At 39.1% G+C, this 14,225-nt stretch overlaps 1 pseudogene; it reads right to left on the minus strand.

Moving 5' to 3' along the window:
• Positions 1-5,976: 5,976 nt before the first annotated feature.
• LOC149250675 (65-kDa microtubule-associated protein 1 pseudogene) lies at positions 5,977-6,639 on the minus strand (annotated as a pseudogene).
• Positions 6,640-14,225: the final 7,586 nt, after the last annotated feature.

Genomic DNA, 14,225 nt, shown 5'->3' on the forward strand with positions numbered 1-14,225 from the left:
CAAGATCATCAAAATATCATAGTATCATATTCTTTAGACCATGTGATAGGTAGATCTCTCATCATGTCATGCCAACAAGTTGTCATAAGAAATATCAGTCCAAATTTCATCAAGTCATCCTCATGATCATAATATAAGTCACTACATGCTAATGCATACACCAAGGATAAGTCATGCAGGTTCCAACCATTCATAGCTTCATATTGAATCACAACTACCAATCCTTTAACCAATGTGCTAAGAATGGGGAGGCCAATAAAAAAGAATTATTGAATACCAATATTAGTCATTGGAAGTTGAAGAAAAATCATCAATCGCCAAATCAAATCATTATTCATCATGTCAAATCCAAATTTTCTATCATAGAGAGATGTATATTCCAAATCATATCTCAATCATCAAGTCAAAGTTTTAAGTAATTATCAAGCATCATGTCAAAACTCCAAACGATACTCATATATATCATTTGAATCATGTCAAACTCTTGTAGCACGAATTTTAATCATAATGACATATCTATATGTATCCCGGTCACCTGCAAGCACAAATTCATTCTACATATTCATATTACAGTAATTCATTCAAACTTCTCTGCTCATAAAACTTTTTGTTGTTTGTTTTATGTCTGTAGGACTAGAATATTGCGGGTGAACATTTGATTTCATGCACACAATTTCATTTTTATGTCCTATAGGAATATATGACTTCCTCTGTGCGGTTGGGAGATTACAGTCGCACCCTTCAATATGTTATGCGAACGATTGTGGCTTCCTAATTGCCAAACCCTAGCTTAGAACTGACTCAGTGCCTCGGTCGCACCCTTGAGCTTGCATCTATGTGGATGGGAGGCTATAGTCACACCTGTAGGATTTCTTCCATGTGACTGAGGCTTAGAGTGAGATAAAACTATCTCACCTCAGATTAGACCTTTGCTGCAGATTAACAATGTCAGATATTTGTCTATTCATTCCCATAAATAATATTTCAATAGTAAATAATATACATATAATGAAAATGGTAATAGCAGTAATAATATTATGGAGATATTCTCCCTCTGAATGGGAATCCACTTCATTCATCTTCATTCATGTCATCAACCTGTTGATAATACTATCAAGCATCAAAAGATTCGTTACATCATAAAGTTAAACACATACCCATCATGGTCATAACATGCTAACATCAGGTACTACATCATCACATCATGTCATCAATCTTTTGTCAAGGGTTAGAGTCATATGATAATGACAGCTAACAGGTATGACATCACACTTCAAAGATCATGAACATAATATCACTTAAATAGCTTAATCTACTAAATCAAGTCATCCAAATTTACCATAGGGAATAATTAGTAACTTACCAAGGTCAACAAGAAAATTATGAATATCAAAATTATTGTTAGACTTCCATCATCATGGTTACCATGCTTATCATTATCAATAGGATCAAGTCAGGTCATTCAATAAAAATTTACCAAAACAACAAGAGTGTCAAACCTTTTTCCATACTTTCATCATGCTCATCACAAGCATCATCAATAGTATTGTATATAGAAATCAATGAACTAACCTTCTATATGAAATCCATCATGTCTTATGCATGTCAAGTGTCAAGAGTATCATCAAGGTGCTAGCCTTCTTTATGGGATCAAGATATCCAAAATATAGATGCTAGCCAAACATCAAGTATATCAAAGATCAACATTAAGCAGCCTCATAGACTCAAAAAGTTCATTATGTCTAGAAGGTAAGATACTTGTTCAATATCAAGTGCACCATTTCATCATAATAATCATGAATCCAAATTACTTTCATATGCAGGAATGAACCATTTGAGAAGGAGACATTCTCATCATACCCTAGGGATTACCTTCCCATTAGAGCTGAAACATAACAGTGAAACAATATACCATGCATACCCTTCTAGTATTCAAATACTTGTGCACATTTTGATTTGACATAGGCATCTTGTAGCACTTTGTCACTTTATCATCAGGTGCTTCTTTACCTTTTTGAGCTCTAGATTTTCTTTCATGCATCTCAAATGATCATCAATAAGGATCCTGTTATTGCATCTCATCGAGGAGGTTAGAAACATATAATCACTCAAATATACATGCAGGAAGTATAGGTAATGATCAACACAGTAATCAGATCCATAAGTCTAAACAAAAGTAAAGACATAAAGGAGCATCATAATTCAATAAATACTCATCTACAATGAGAGGTTATCCTCTCCCTATTTAACCATCCATCACTGTCCATTTTCCACATAACAATGTTCCCTTCAATCAACTTTATCAACAACAAGGCCTACTAGAGACTATCCCATTTAGGACTTCATCAAATCTGTCACAAGTGCTTGAGCATATTTACTTTGACCATGCTAGGTTTTCTAGATTTCATATCTCAAATCTTGTCATAAACCAGGGTTTCTCTCAAACCATAACTTCATAATATCCATCAAACCCTAATACACAAATTGCCTAAGGTTTTCTTCAAACCCTAGAATTATTTTAGGTCTCCTTCATCTTCTCTTGCTTCCATTAAATTTGTCTCCATGGGGGTGATATCTCCATGAATTTTCTTTAGCCCAGCTCTGATCCCATGTTAATTTCTCATGGGGCTATATTGTTCTTTTCTTTGATAATTGCTTTTATTAATCAACACATTAAGTTCACCCCATAACATCAAAACAATATTCATATTTACATTATTATTCATGATCATGTGCAACTATGTAGAAATAAAAATGTCATCATACTAAATTCAAAGGAACATAAAGGAACAATATAAGAATAACATTCACACATAGAGACACTAGGATTGGTCAGAAACTAGGGAAAATACCACTATCAGGAAAACCCTTGAAAATTATTCTTCTTATAGAATGTCATCAAATGATTCAGCAAAAGGGAGTACAATGATCCATATCTTCATCTATGCAGCCAAAAAGAAAAAAAAACTAGAACATCCATGAAACAAATCCAACAAAGATAATACTCAAAACATTGATTCTGAAATATGTACTGAACTTTCACTGACTACAGTCAATTTTTGAACCTTGCGATCACTGAGCGAAATCTTCGGATAGTCCTAGTCGTGTGGAGGAGGATTCATAGAGTAACTTTAGCAGCCCAATCACAAAATTAAGCATAACAAGTGAGAGACTAAGGTTAGATCTAATATGTGGCGAGCGAGCGACTGTGTCTATGAAAAACCTAACTCTGAGTTGCATGCACAGTGAGTTGTTTGTGCCACTGGAGGGCTTCAATCACATGCATGAGCCTATGTGGGAATGACTATGGTCAAGTTCCTTTTGTGTTGTGCTTGTGACAATGGCCCAAAACCCTAGATCTAAAATGCAAGCTTCAAACCCTACAATTTCACTTGAGGGTGAACCCATTCCTCCGCGAATGAACCTCAGACCTATGTGAGACAAAAACCAAGATAAAAAAGTGTCTCGTGATTTTTTCCAAATGAGGTAAAGGCTACTTGTATTTATAGCCTTCAAATCGGGTCCACATTGCTTTAGGTCCTGTTAGCCACCATTTTGTGGGTGATATCCCTAGGAGAATTGTTTTCTCCAATATGGTCCTCAACCAGGAGCCAATAGCCCCTTACAGCCACCAGCTGGCTCATTGTGCCATTTCTCCACCACTTGAGCTAGCCATGTGGTCCCTCACCCATCTTCCATGATCGTATGTTTGAATGTGGGCCTTCCGAACCTAACGGTATGCATTGTCATTTGGTAATTGAGTATTGTAGTTTTCTTATCATGGACACTTCTAAGCATGAATTGATGGGGGGGGATTCAGCAGAAATAATGGGCTAGGACTGTGCTTTTGTCCCCCAAACCCCTTTTGGATATTAACCTTGGATTCTAGTCCCGTGGGATCTCTTTTATTGACCACTTGGCTTTAGGGATGGTATTTCATGGTAAACCCTGATTTTTGTTGTGTGGTCTCACTCCCTTAACCACATATATTACCCCTCTTTCCACTCATTATTTTGTTAGCGCTTGAATCTGCCTCAGGCTGAGGAAGGCAAAACTCGAGGCCACATCAAACCAAGCTCAGCCTCGTAGCTAGCCCTACGAGGACAGGAGAGGGCTCTCTCCAGTCAATCTCGATAAAATGAGCAATAGGGTGCGAGATGACTCTAGAATGGGAACTGATTTTAGGCTAGTAAATTGATAGAAAGGGGTTTTTTGATAAATGATTGGGTTTTCTGGGCTGTGTGGGGCAAAGACAGCAAGAGCAGAGATTTAATCAAAGGCACAGATTACTCCATAAGGCAAGGTAGGAGTGAAGTTTAACAATTAATTTGAAATCAAATGGAATGTAAAGACTGCTTAAGAAAGCTGAAAGGGGCATTTAACAATGAATCCCTTTAGACAGAAGAAAATACACAAATACTGATGCTCCTTCAAGGCAGAGCAAATAAATTGGATTCTGCCATCTTACTGCAAAAGCATCCAGTGAGATGATTATGAATGAAATGAAAACATTACGAGATTACATATGAAACAGTAGAAGAAACATATGCTAAATTTCAAGCCACAGGAATCTTATAAAATAGAGCTGCAACTTTCATTAATTCTCTGTCAACAACTCTATAATAAAGCTCTCTGTTCTCCTCCACGCACACCTCTCAGAACTCTCTAACCCCTCCACAAATGATTTTCAATGCATTAAATAAACTATCCTAGGAGAAAACAGATCGACCCAAAACAAGGGCGCTGTTTCACCTGAAGTTACAAAAATAGAGATAGAATCATCTCTTTATTCTAAAAACAGAAGATCGTTCCCCTTAAAATCCTCTGATGGCCACTTTAAAGACACAAACTGGAGCGCAGATCCACTTGGAGATTTAACTGAAGCCCTTAATAGGAGATCGAATCCTATTCTTCTGCTGTGATGAATATCTTCGTTTCAAATTAGCCTTTTGATCTCTGACTGCCACGTTACATTTGTTATTTGAATAAAACGGATTTTAACAAAAATAGCCTTTAAACTAAAATCCTGCTAATTCCAGCTCATGATGACAACTGTGCCTGGAGGGGTTGAATTTCTTGTAGTGTTCCAGGTTAGAAAGCAATTGGGTATACTGCATCCTTAAATTTTACCATCCATGCGCATGAGTCTTCCAGACAGTAGTCCACGTGACCAGAATATCTGCCCTGTAGAGCAACCTCTTCAAATGTATTACGAAGCAAATTTGCCCGTAGATACTTCTTGTTGAGCAATAGCCGGAGTATTCAATCAAAACTAGAACCATATCAGGCAAGTATTCCAGGTATTTCGAGCCAATTTCTTTAATAATTTTGGCTAAGAATTTGCAGATGGGACTGGAACGCTCGCCCTGAAGTTCTAGTAGATAAGGCACAAACTCCGGAAGCAAAGAAGGTTCCCTGTGTAATAGTATCTCCTTCAACTGCCTTAAGGTCCCCTATGGTTGAATATCAAAGACATTTCCTGTTGCAAATCGATTGAGGCGTTTTGCATGAAACTGGACGCAATAGCAGAAATTTGTTGGTGCTGTGACTGAGTGCATAGTGCCCAAACCCAATGCGTAGCGCACAACTCAGTGCGTAGCACCTGTGTATTTTACATTGGCCAGTGAGCCCTAGTGCGTAGCGCCCACCTGAGTGCGTAGCGCACACCTCCAACGCGTAGCGCACACGCAAGCATTTCTAAAATGTCCCACTCACTCAATGAAATTCTACTGCTCAACAATAATCTGTCTGGGGTTTTGCCATCTGGGATTGCTCAGCTAGGAAAGCTAACAGTATTTGATGTGAGCTATGATCAAAATGTTTCTGTTCCTCCATAGTGATATCCATTAGATTCCACAATTCAACCAATGTTGTGCCTAGTTCTTGGATCTTTTGCAACCGCTGCTGCTTCTCTTCTTTTAGAGATTCAACCGTTTTGGCCAACTTGGCAAGGGTGTCATTACTTATGCTTTTTGACTAATTTCCTGCAGAATCGTCCAAGCTTGGATGAACTTCAGAAACAATCTTAGAGAAGTCGAGCCCCATGACAGCCGAAAGAGCATGCATAGTGTTAACATAGTCAAAAACTTTCTGAAGTCTATCATTCTTTTCTCTATGAAGCTCTTGAAGTTGAGCATGGAATTCGTCAAGTTTCTTTAGAGATAGATCATGCTCATCCACTTTTGGAGTTTTACATAAACCATTGACATTCAAAATTCCTGCAATTTCTACACAGATACTCTGAATCTGCCCTTGAACGTCCATAAACTTCTTGACCCTCTCCTCCTTTTTCTTCCTTAGATCACCCAAACCTGGCGCAATCGCAGCTAATTGTTCCCTCAACGTACCCGTTTGCTTCTCTGGCCGGCCTACAAAAGATATTTCACCAAGAGCAGAGATGAGATGTTCTAGCTCGACTTCAGAATCAACAAGTAACTGATGCAAGCAAGCCTTTGAGAGATTAGCCTGATCCACCTTCCTTCTGTAGACCTCTAAGTATTCTTGCTCTAATTGCAGCAACATCTTCTCCCTTTCACCATCACTCGCACCCACTTCATCCCATATCAACTCTAGATCTTGCAACAAGGAACCATAGTTCGTATCAGAGAACATGGGGCTCTGCAACTTCTTTGTCGCCATGAAGGAGATCAAAACTAACCTGCGGAAACTAGGAAAACTATACCCAATGGCTCAATGTTTACAGGAAGGCCTGGAAAACCCATTTGGGATCTGATCCATGATGGTAGAATTGAAATTTTGGTGAGGTGACCATTGTGTAATGTGCTGCATATGAATTGTATTTGAGTATGCTTGCATGGGAAGTGAATTCTTCAATAAACTTATTGGAATTCTGCCACATAGGATGCACCAAATGGTAAAATTGGAACAGCTCAATGTTGCAAACAATCTATTCTCTGGTCAAATTCCTGTAGGGATTTGTATTCTGCCCACCTTGATGAATTTCGTTTTCGATTATAACTTCTATCCTTATCCTTGGTTTGCATCACCATGAATTTGAACGCAAACTGCAAATGATAATACCAAAACCTTGAATGCAAACAACGCCCTGCAGAACCACTACGTTATTTCCTTTTGGTATTTCTCTACAAGCCAATCTATTTGCTGTTGAACTCCTTGAAACTTTTCCAACAGTCTTTCAAACTCTTTTGTGCTCATCAAATAATCTAGATTTTATGGCTTATTCTCCCAACTTTGCTTTTGGGTATTGTGTTTCTGATCAACTGACTGATGGATTTCTGTTTGTCTCACAGGGTATAGAGCTACTGAAACTGCTGCCATTTGAAGAGCTGGAGAATTTTGAAACATTTTGACAAATTTCATATTCTAAAAAACACATTTAATTATTTCTTCTTCAAAATAGGGTTTTGAAGAAGAATCAATCTCACATTATTGACGTTGACATTCCTAAAAAACTTACTGAATTATTTCACACTTCTGTAGACAAAACCCTGGACTCAAGACATAAAATGACTCTTCTGATCAAAATGGCATTTAATGACTGCCAGTGACGGGAAATGAACCTTGGTGAATTTGACTGCAGCGAACTGACAAGTCGGAATCTAACAACTTCCCCATTCATTATTTCTCCCACCTGGGTCCACATGGGGATAGCTCACCCCTTCCCCTTTCCCATAACTTGGGTCAGGCCTGGAATAATGCCCCAAAGGTTGATGCAACTAAAGAGAAAGATAAAAGCATAATTGGCCACATTCAACAGGAAAATGTACCACAAAATGCAAAATATGGTCGGGACAAACACATTTAGCACATGGGAAAAATCCAATAAATTCTCTACCCCATCATCATGACAACCACCCTATTTTCTACAAGTTCTATGAGCCTCCTTCATCATATAGGAACCCATGATTGTCCCAACCCCTGGTAGACAAAGAATCACCCTACCTTAAAAGGGATATCCAATGATACATCTAATACATCATGCTCTTACCCCTTGAGCCCCAAATAGTTAATCAAAGAAAAATCATAAAAAGGCAAAAGGCTTATAAACAAGGGTGGAAAAATAAAGGTCAGGGCACCTCATGTACCATGATTATTCCCTCCTATATGTTACAAAACCAAGTGTTGGATTCCATTTTATTAGCTACCCTTGCACCCCAACTTGTGGCCCAGGGCTGTTGTTTCCAAGAAAAATAGTGTCTTTTCAATCTGCTAGTCCCACTAGGATTGGTAGCTATCCTAGAAACAAACAATCAAAGCAATTTGCGATTTCCTTTATGTATGATAGATAAGAGAGAAGCAAAGGGACCAACCTGGATCTTCTGCTTGACTCCTTGCTTGATTTCTCTCTCCCTTGATAGAGCTTGCGCCTCTTCTCCTACTTATCTCGCTCAGTGAATACCTGTAGAGACGAAGTAACAAAACACCATCAAAGCATCTCAATCTATTATATCATAAGCAATGCAGAATCAGAAATAAATTGAACATACAATGACATTCACAAATAACAACATTCACAAATACACGATTGTATGGACGAAAACTCAAAGCACTTTATTAATAATAGAAGGGAGAATTACAACCCAGCTGTCTGATCCAGCATCATCCTCCCAGCATCAAAGCCCTCTTCACCTCATGAAAAGCAAGATAACCCAATAATGCAATGCCCTTTCTCAAAGACAAACTATCAGCACTTCCTTACAAATTACCAAATTCCAGCCTCTAGATCTCTCAGATGAGGGATCCATTTATAGATGCCTGTAAGGGTGTGAGTCATCTCTGGGTTTTTTATTAGTGTCATTCCACTTGTTGTTCTTGGTTCCACTTGGAGAGTTTTTGGATCTCTTACTCATCCCTGGGTGAATTCAGAGAGGCAAGTGTCATAAGAGAAGTTTTTGGAAGATTCCATGAGCATCCACTTAGCAAACTGTCTCAGACATTTGTCCATCCTCGCTCTTCACACCCCACAAAAGGCGTCTTCAGTATGAATCACACCTGGCTAGTGTAGAAGTTAGTATGCATCGCACCCTGACAGTGGAGCAGTCAGTATGGTCCAATTTTGGCCAGTTCTGAGTGGTTTTTCAAGTGGAACTTTTGGGGAATGATGTAATCAGTTGACCATGATCCTTTAGGGTATGAAACAACAATTTTTGGGTTAAAGAGCCCTTGTTTTATCGACATATAAGATTGGGGTTGCAGTGCCCAAATATGTCTATCACAGTTGCCCCCTAAAGCATGAAGTCGTAAATCTTTTGATGTCGGATGAAATGCTTTATCATGAGGATCCGAGGTATTCAAACTGGAAGGTGACCTGTATAAGATACAATAAAATACATCATTATCATATTATTTTCATGATCTAGCTGAGGCGGACATTCCCATGCTCAGCTTTATAAATTCATTTTCATGTACATAGGACAGATAATCGTCTATAGTTGCAGACTGGTGATTCTTCATATGAAGAGTCATATTCCCTGGCTTAGATGACTATCTGTGCAGCTTCTGCGTGCATTTGATGTCTTTATATCCTTGAATATATCACAGCCCGGATGGATGAAACTAGATCCGAGGTCTCTAAACTCGTTCAATCTTCGCCCGATGTACAAGTCGATCCATGTGAAAAGATGTCCTGAAGTCGAACATGGAGAGACATCGCTTGATTACCAGCTAATAATGTAAGCTGTTAACAGGCACGAGAAGAATCACTGATAATGATAATGACCTTCAAGGTACTACAGTACAATTCATGTGGTGTGAATATATGATCCGATGTCGAACACCATGCCAAATCTTTCGGTCGAAGGCCATTGATGTAAACCTGTCACCGGAAGTGAGAAACTTTCCATTGAGGCATGCAAGCTTCAAAGTACTGAAAGGGTTGTTTCTAAGTAAACTTCTTGGATAATGAACTAATGTTGACAAGAAGTGAACCATCGTATCAGGGCCTTAATGTATCCCACATCTACGACACGAAATGAAGAAAATGATTTTTTGGAGGTGAAAACGATCTGATGATATAAGGTTTAGGAATGGCGGTCATGAAAAATGGAGGGTGAAGGTATTGCAGTGGATGAGGCGTTAACTAGATGGTGAATTCTCTGAATGACTTCTCTTGAACTTATCGGTGACACTGAGATGGATTGGTATCGTTAACCCCAAAATATGGATGGTATGGAGGACCAATGGTGATATAACTGGTGAACGGAATAACCCAACCCGACTTAATCATGGTGATGGAGTGAAAGTGTCATGTTCAAGTGCGACATGCTACCATAAAATTCTTCAAGTTTTCTTGCCTTTTTCCCCAGTCATTGCTAACTAGTACCTCTTTGTTTTTGTCAAGCTTGAGGAGGATAACATATGCTTGTTCTAATATTTTCCCTTCGGGCAAACCTGTCGCTATGTTTTAGCAAGTCTAACGACAGTGAAACTCGTTCTTGTCTGGGTGGACAAGTTTGTCACTATTGTTTTAACTAGTTTAACGACAAATATAACTCGATCCTTTTCATGTTTAGAGAGTTTGAAAAAGGATGAAAAGGAAACTCCATTAGTTCTTTTTCGTAGCATAATCCCTTAAATCCGAAAAATATTAAAATAATACAAAAGGGATGACTTTTCGATCACTTTAGTGAGCCGAAAAAGACAAGCGCTCGAACTTTTTAATGAGATAATCCCTCAGGTCTGAAAAGTTTAAAATATACAGGAGGGATGGCACTTCCAATCACTTTAGCGAGCTGGAAAGGCCAATGGCTCCATAATATTTTCATATTTATCGAGTTTGAAAAGGGTTTAAAGAGGACTCATTTTTTAGCAACGAGTGGTATCTGAGGTAGCAAATTGTTCCGGGTAATCTTGGAACTTCTCAAAACATGGTGATGTGAAGAGGGTGGCTAATGGGACCACTCGTCGCAGATGTTCCTCAAAAGGGTAAACAATCAAGTGGAAGCATATGATCGGCCAAACGGATGGAGGTGATGGAAGGAACACAACCAAGGTTCAAAAGGCTGATATAATGGCAATCACAAAGGTTATTTACCAAAGGTGGGTTCATTTTTTAACGAGCTTGAACTCTGGGGGAACATATGCTTAGTTGGCAGGTTTATTTTTTAACGAGCTTGAACCTTGCGGAAACATTGCTCATTTGGCAGGTTCATTTTTTAACAAGTTTGAAACTTGCGGAAACATTGCTCATTGCCTTTTTATGTAGGCTAGAAAAAACCAAACTACAAAGCTAAAAAACACTAAAAAGCTAAGGAACTACTGAGGTTAGGTAGGATGGTTTCATTAGTAGTTTAGACAAAACCCTTCCTTTGCTCCATCTGTGGTGCAGACATTTTCGGACCAATCACCTAACCTAAGAAGTTGAAAAACTAAAAATCTAAAAAATGAAATTGGTTGTTTTTTCGCTTGCATGAAAAGGTTTGCATACCCCCAGGCATCGAGAAAAGGAGAGTCTCCAGTAACCATATGGGAATCACTATGGTTAAGCAAGATTATTTTTGTCAGTGGTTAGACAAAAATACTTTCTTGGCTTTGTCCGCCAATTAGACAAAGGTGAGTGGTGTGTCAAACCAATCACTTAACTTACAGGGACATTCATATGGTAGGATGGTTTCGTCAGCGGTTAGACAAAACACTTCCTTGGCTTCGTCCACAGAGTGGAAAAAAGTGAATGGTGTGGGATGGCACTTCCAATCACATAACCTACAGGGAAACCTATCTTTTCAGCTAGGTTTGTCTGCCAAATAGACAAGGGTGCATGCCCCCTAAGCTTCGTTACATTCACCAGACTACTCGCGGTAATTAGGTGGATGGAATGAAGGTTCCTTTACGAGATCAAGTGAAAGACTCGACTTGGAACTTTGCTCAGCCTTGTTTCATTTTTTAACGAGGTTGACACAAGTCAACGAACTATCCTCTGGCAACCTTTGATCACAACTCATAAGGGGTCATGAAGGAAAGATCGTTCAAATGCCCCCGGTACATAATGTACAACATCACTGAATTGATCGTCAGATGATGTAGGTATGGAAGAGGTTGCCACATAATTAACCCATGGCAGGGATGATACCATTGGTATAAATAGACCATTTAGGAACGATGGTTGACTAGGAGTTATATTTGGACCGAGAAATGAATGCTGGTCAACAGTGACAATTCTACCTTCATGCAGGAAACAAATCACTAGAAAGAGTGTTGAAACAATAGCTCCCATGCAATAAACATAGTTACGCCCAAGAAGTAAATTGTAATCTAAAGGTCCTGGGACTACCATCACGTTCAAATAAACCATTTGTCCTCCCAAAGTGATAGGAAACTGAGGAAGGAACCCTAACGGTCGACTGGTTCCTTTGTTAATGCCCAACAGATTCTATGTAACAGGCACAAGCGGTGGCGAACCGAGCGCTTGCCAAGCAATTGAGGAAAGGATACTCACTAATGCACCTTCATCTATAATAGTGCTAGATACAATCATATTACAAACTTGTACTATGATTTGGAAAGTCACATAAGAAGGAAGGCATGATTCTGCCAGTTGATTCCAATCGAAGGAAGTAACTAGACTACTTGGAGGGGGCACCGTAGAAACGGTTGAATTAACCCCTTGAGTCGTGGGAACTAGGAGATTCTCTTCCTGTTGTGAAGGAACGGGTAGATTTCCCCCAAGTTCTTCGAGCTCTGAAGTAACAAAAAGAATTTGAACAGTGTCATTCTTACTCTCTTTGGGAGTGGTATCATCTGAAGGTGGACCTTCTGAAGGAAAAACTGGGTCGACTGCCATTTCGACCTGTTGAATTTCGTCTGATATGGACTCAGAAGACTCACTTTCAACAATAGGTGTTTCGACCAATGGTTCAGTTAAGTCAATCGTATTTTCCACTAGTAAAGGACTAGGGGAGAGTTTCCTGTATCCAGGTGGAAGTCGCTGCAGTGAAGCAGGACGGTTATGCAAGACTCTTTTGGCCTCACCCAAAAAAGGACAAAGGGGAAGTTTATGGTTCCCTTCAGATAACGCACATGGAACTTTGATTTTTCCTTTCTGTCCGTGGACTTCACTATCACTAGTTGATGGTGTATTATCAACATGATCATCAGAGGTTGATGACACTGGTTGGTGCAAACAAGGGGACCATGCTTTCAAGATCCGAGGAATTCATGGACAATCTCGATGATAATGGTCTCCTCTACAGATTACGCAAGGATATCTCTATTTATGAGCTTTAATGTGAGGATTTTCACCAACTGATGCATCCAAATCTATGGTTGGTTGGTTTCCCCCCTTGCTGAATTGGTTTTTTCTTCTTCTCCTTACCTTTCTTATTCTTCTTAGCCACATGATTATTAGCATCACTACTTTCACCAAGCGAAGAGGAAGAAGGGGAGGGAGAAACAAATGAAGAAGAAGGCGAGGGGTCAACTTCAACATCAACTGGATGCTGATTTGATTGCTGAGGAATCACATTATTTTGAACCATAGAGGTTGAGAATAGCCATACTGGCAAGCCAATAGTAAGTCCCGGAAGGGACAAAGTGGCCATATGAGGTGCACCAATATTTCCCCAAGATGTAAAAGGATTAGGAATCCCCTCCAAAGGGATTCCTTGATTGGTGGACTCCATTATCTCAACTTAAGACCAATGAAGGAACAAGGATATTATTCCAAAATTAATAATTTTTAATGACACTTTGACACAACTTTTTCTTTTTCAATTTTTTGACTCTAGTCGCCTTCAATTTTTAATGAGCCTAAAGTGACAAGTGCTCAGATGGACCTTTTCTTTTAAGGAGTTGAAAAGGAATGAAAGTGAATACTCTGGAGATATAGACAGAGGGATTACCAAACCAATCGCAAAACTGCAAAATACACCTTGGTGATAAATTAAAGAGAAATTACCAAGGACTTATGTATGTCAATTAATCTTTCTGAATGCTGTGTTTAGTGCATTGTGATCAATAGGGTGGCAGACACAACTTCCTATGGATAAAGGATATAAGCCTATTGTGGTCTCCCAATATATATTCAATGGTACTGGGAGCACAAGTTCATGCTAGCACTTGTCGTATCAAAGAGGAGGAATCACCCAACCTTCGATGAAAATGATAGTTACTAGATTTTACGACACCGGAACACGTCTCTAGCCTAGACCTCTAGATGTGTTGCGTTAGGTTCCAAAGTGTTGTTAAGTTCATTGAAATTTATTTTAGAGTTGATCTTGTTTAGAAGTTTTCCTTTCAAGGTTCACCAT

Source organism: Pinus tabuliformis, chromosome 7, assembly GCF_031772625.1.
Source record: "Pinus tabuliformis cultivar Carrire ecotype Pingquan chromosome 7, CPIR1, whole genome shotgun sequence".
In the NCBI taxonomy this organism is placed as follows: domain Eukaryota; kingdom Viridiplantae; phylum Streptophyta; class Pinopsida; order Pinales; family Pinaceae; genus Pinus; species Pinus tabuliformis.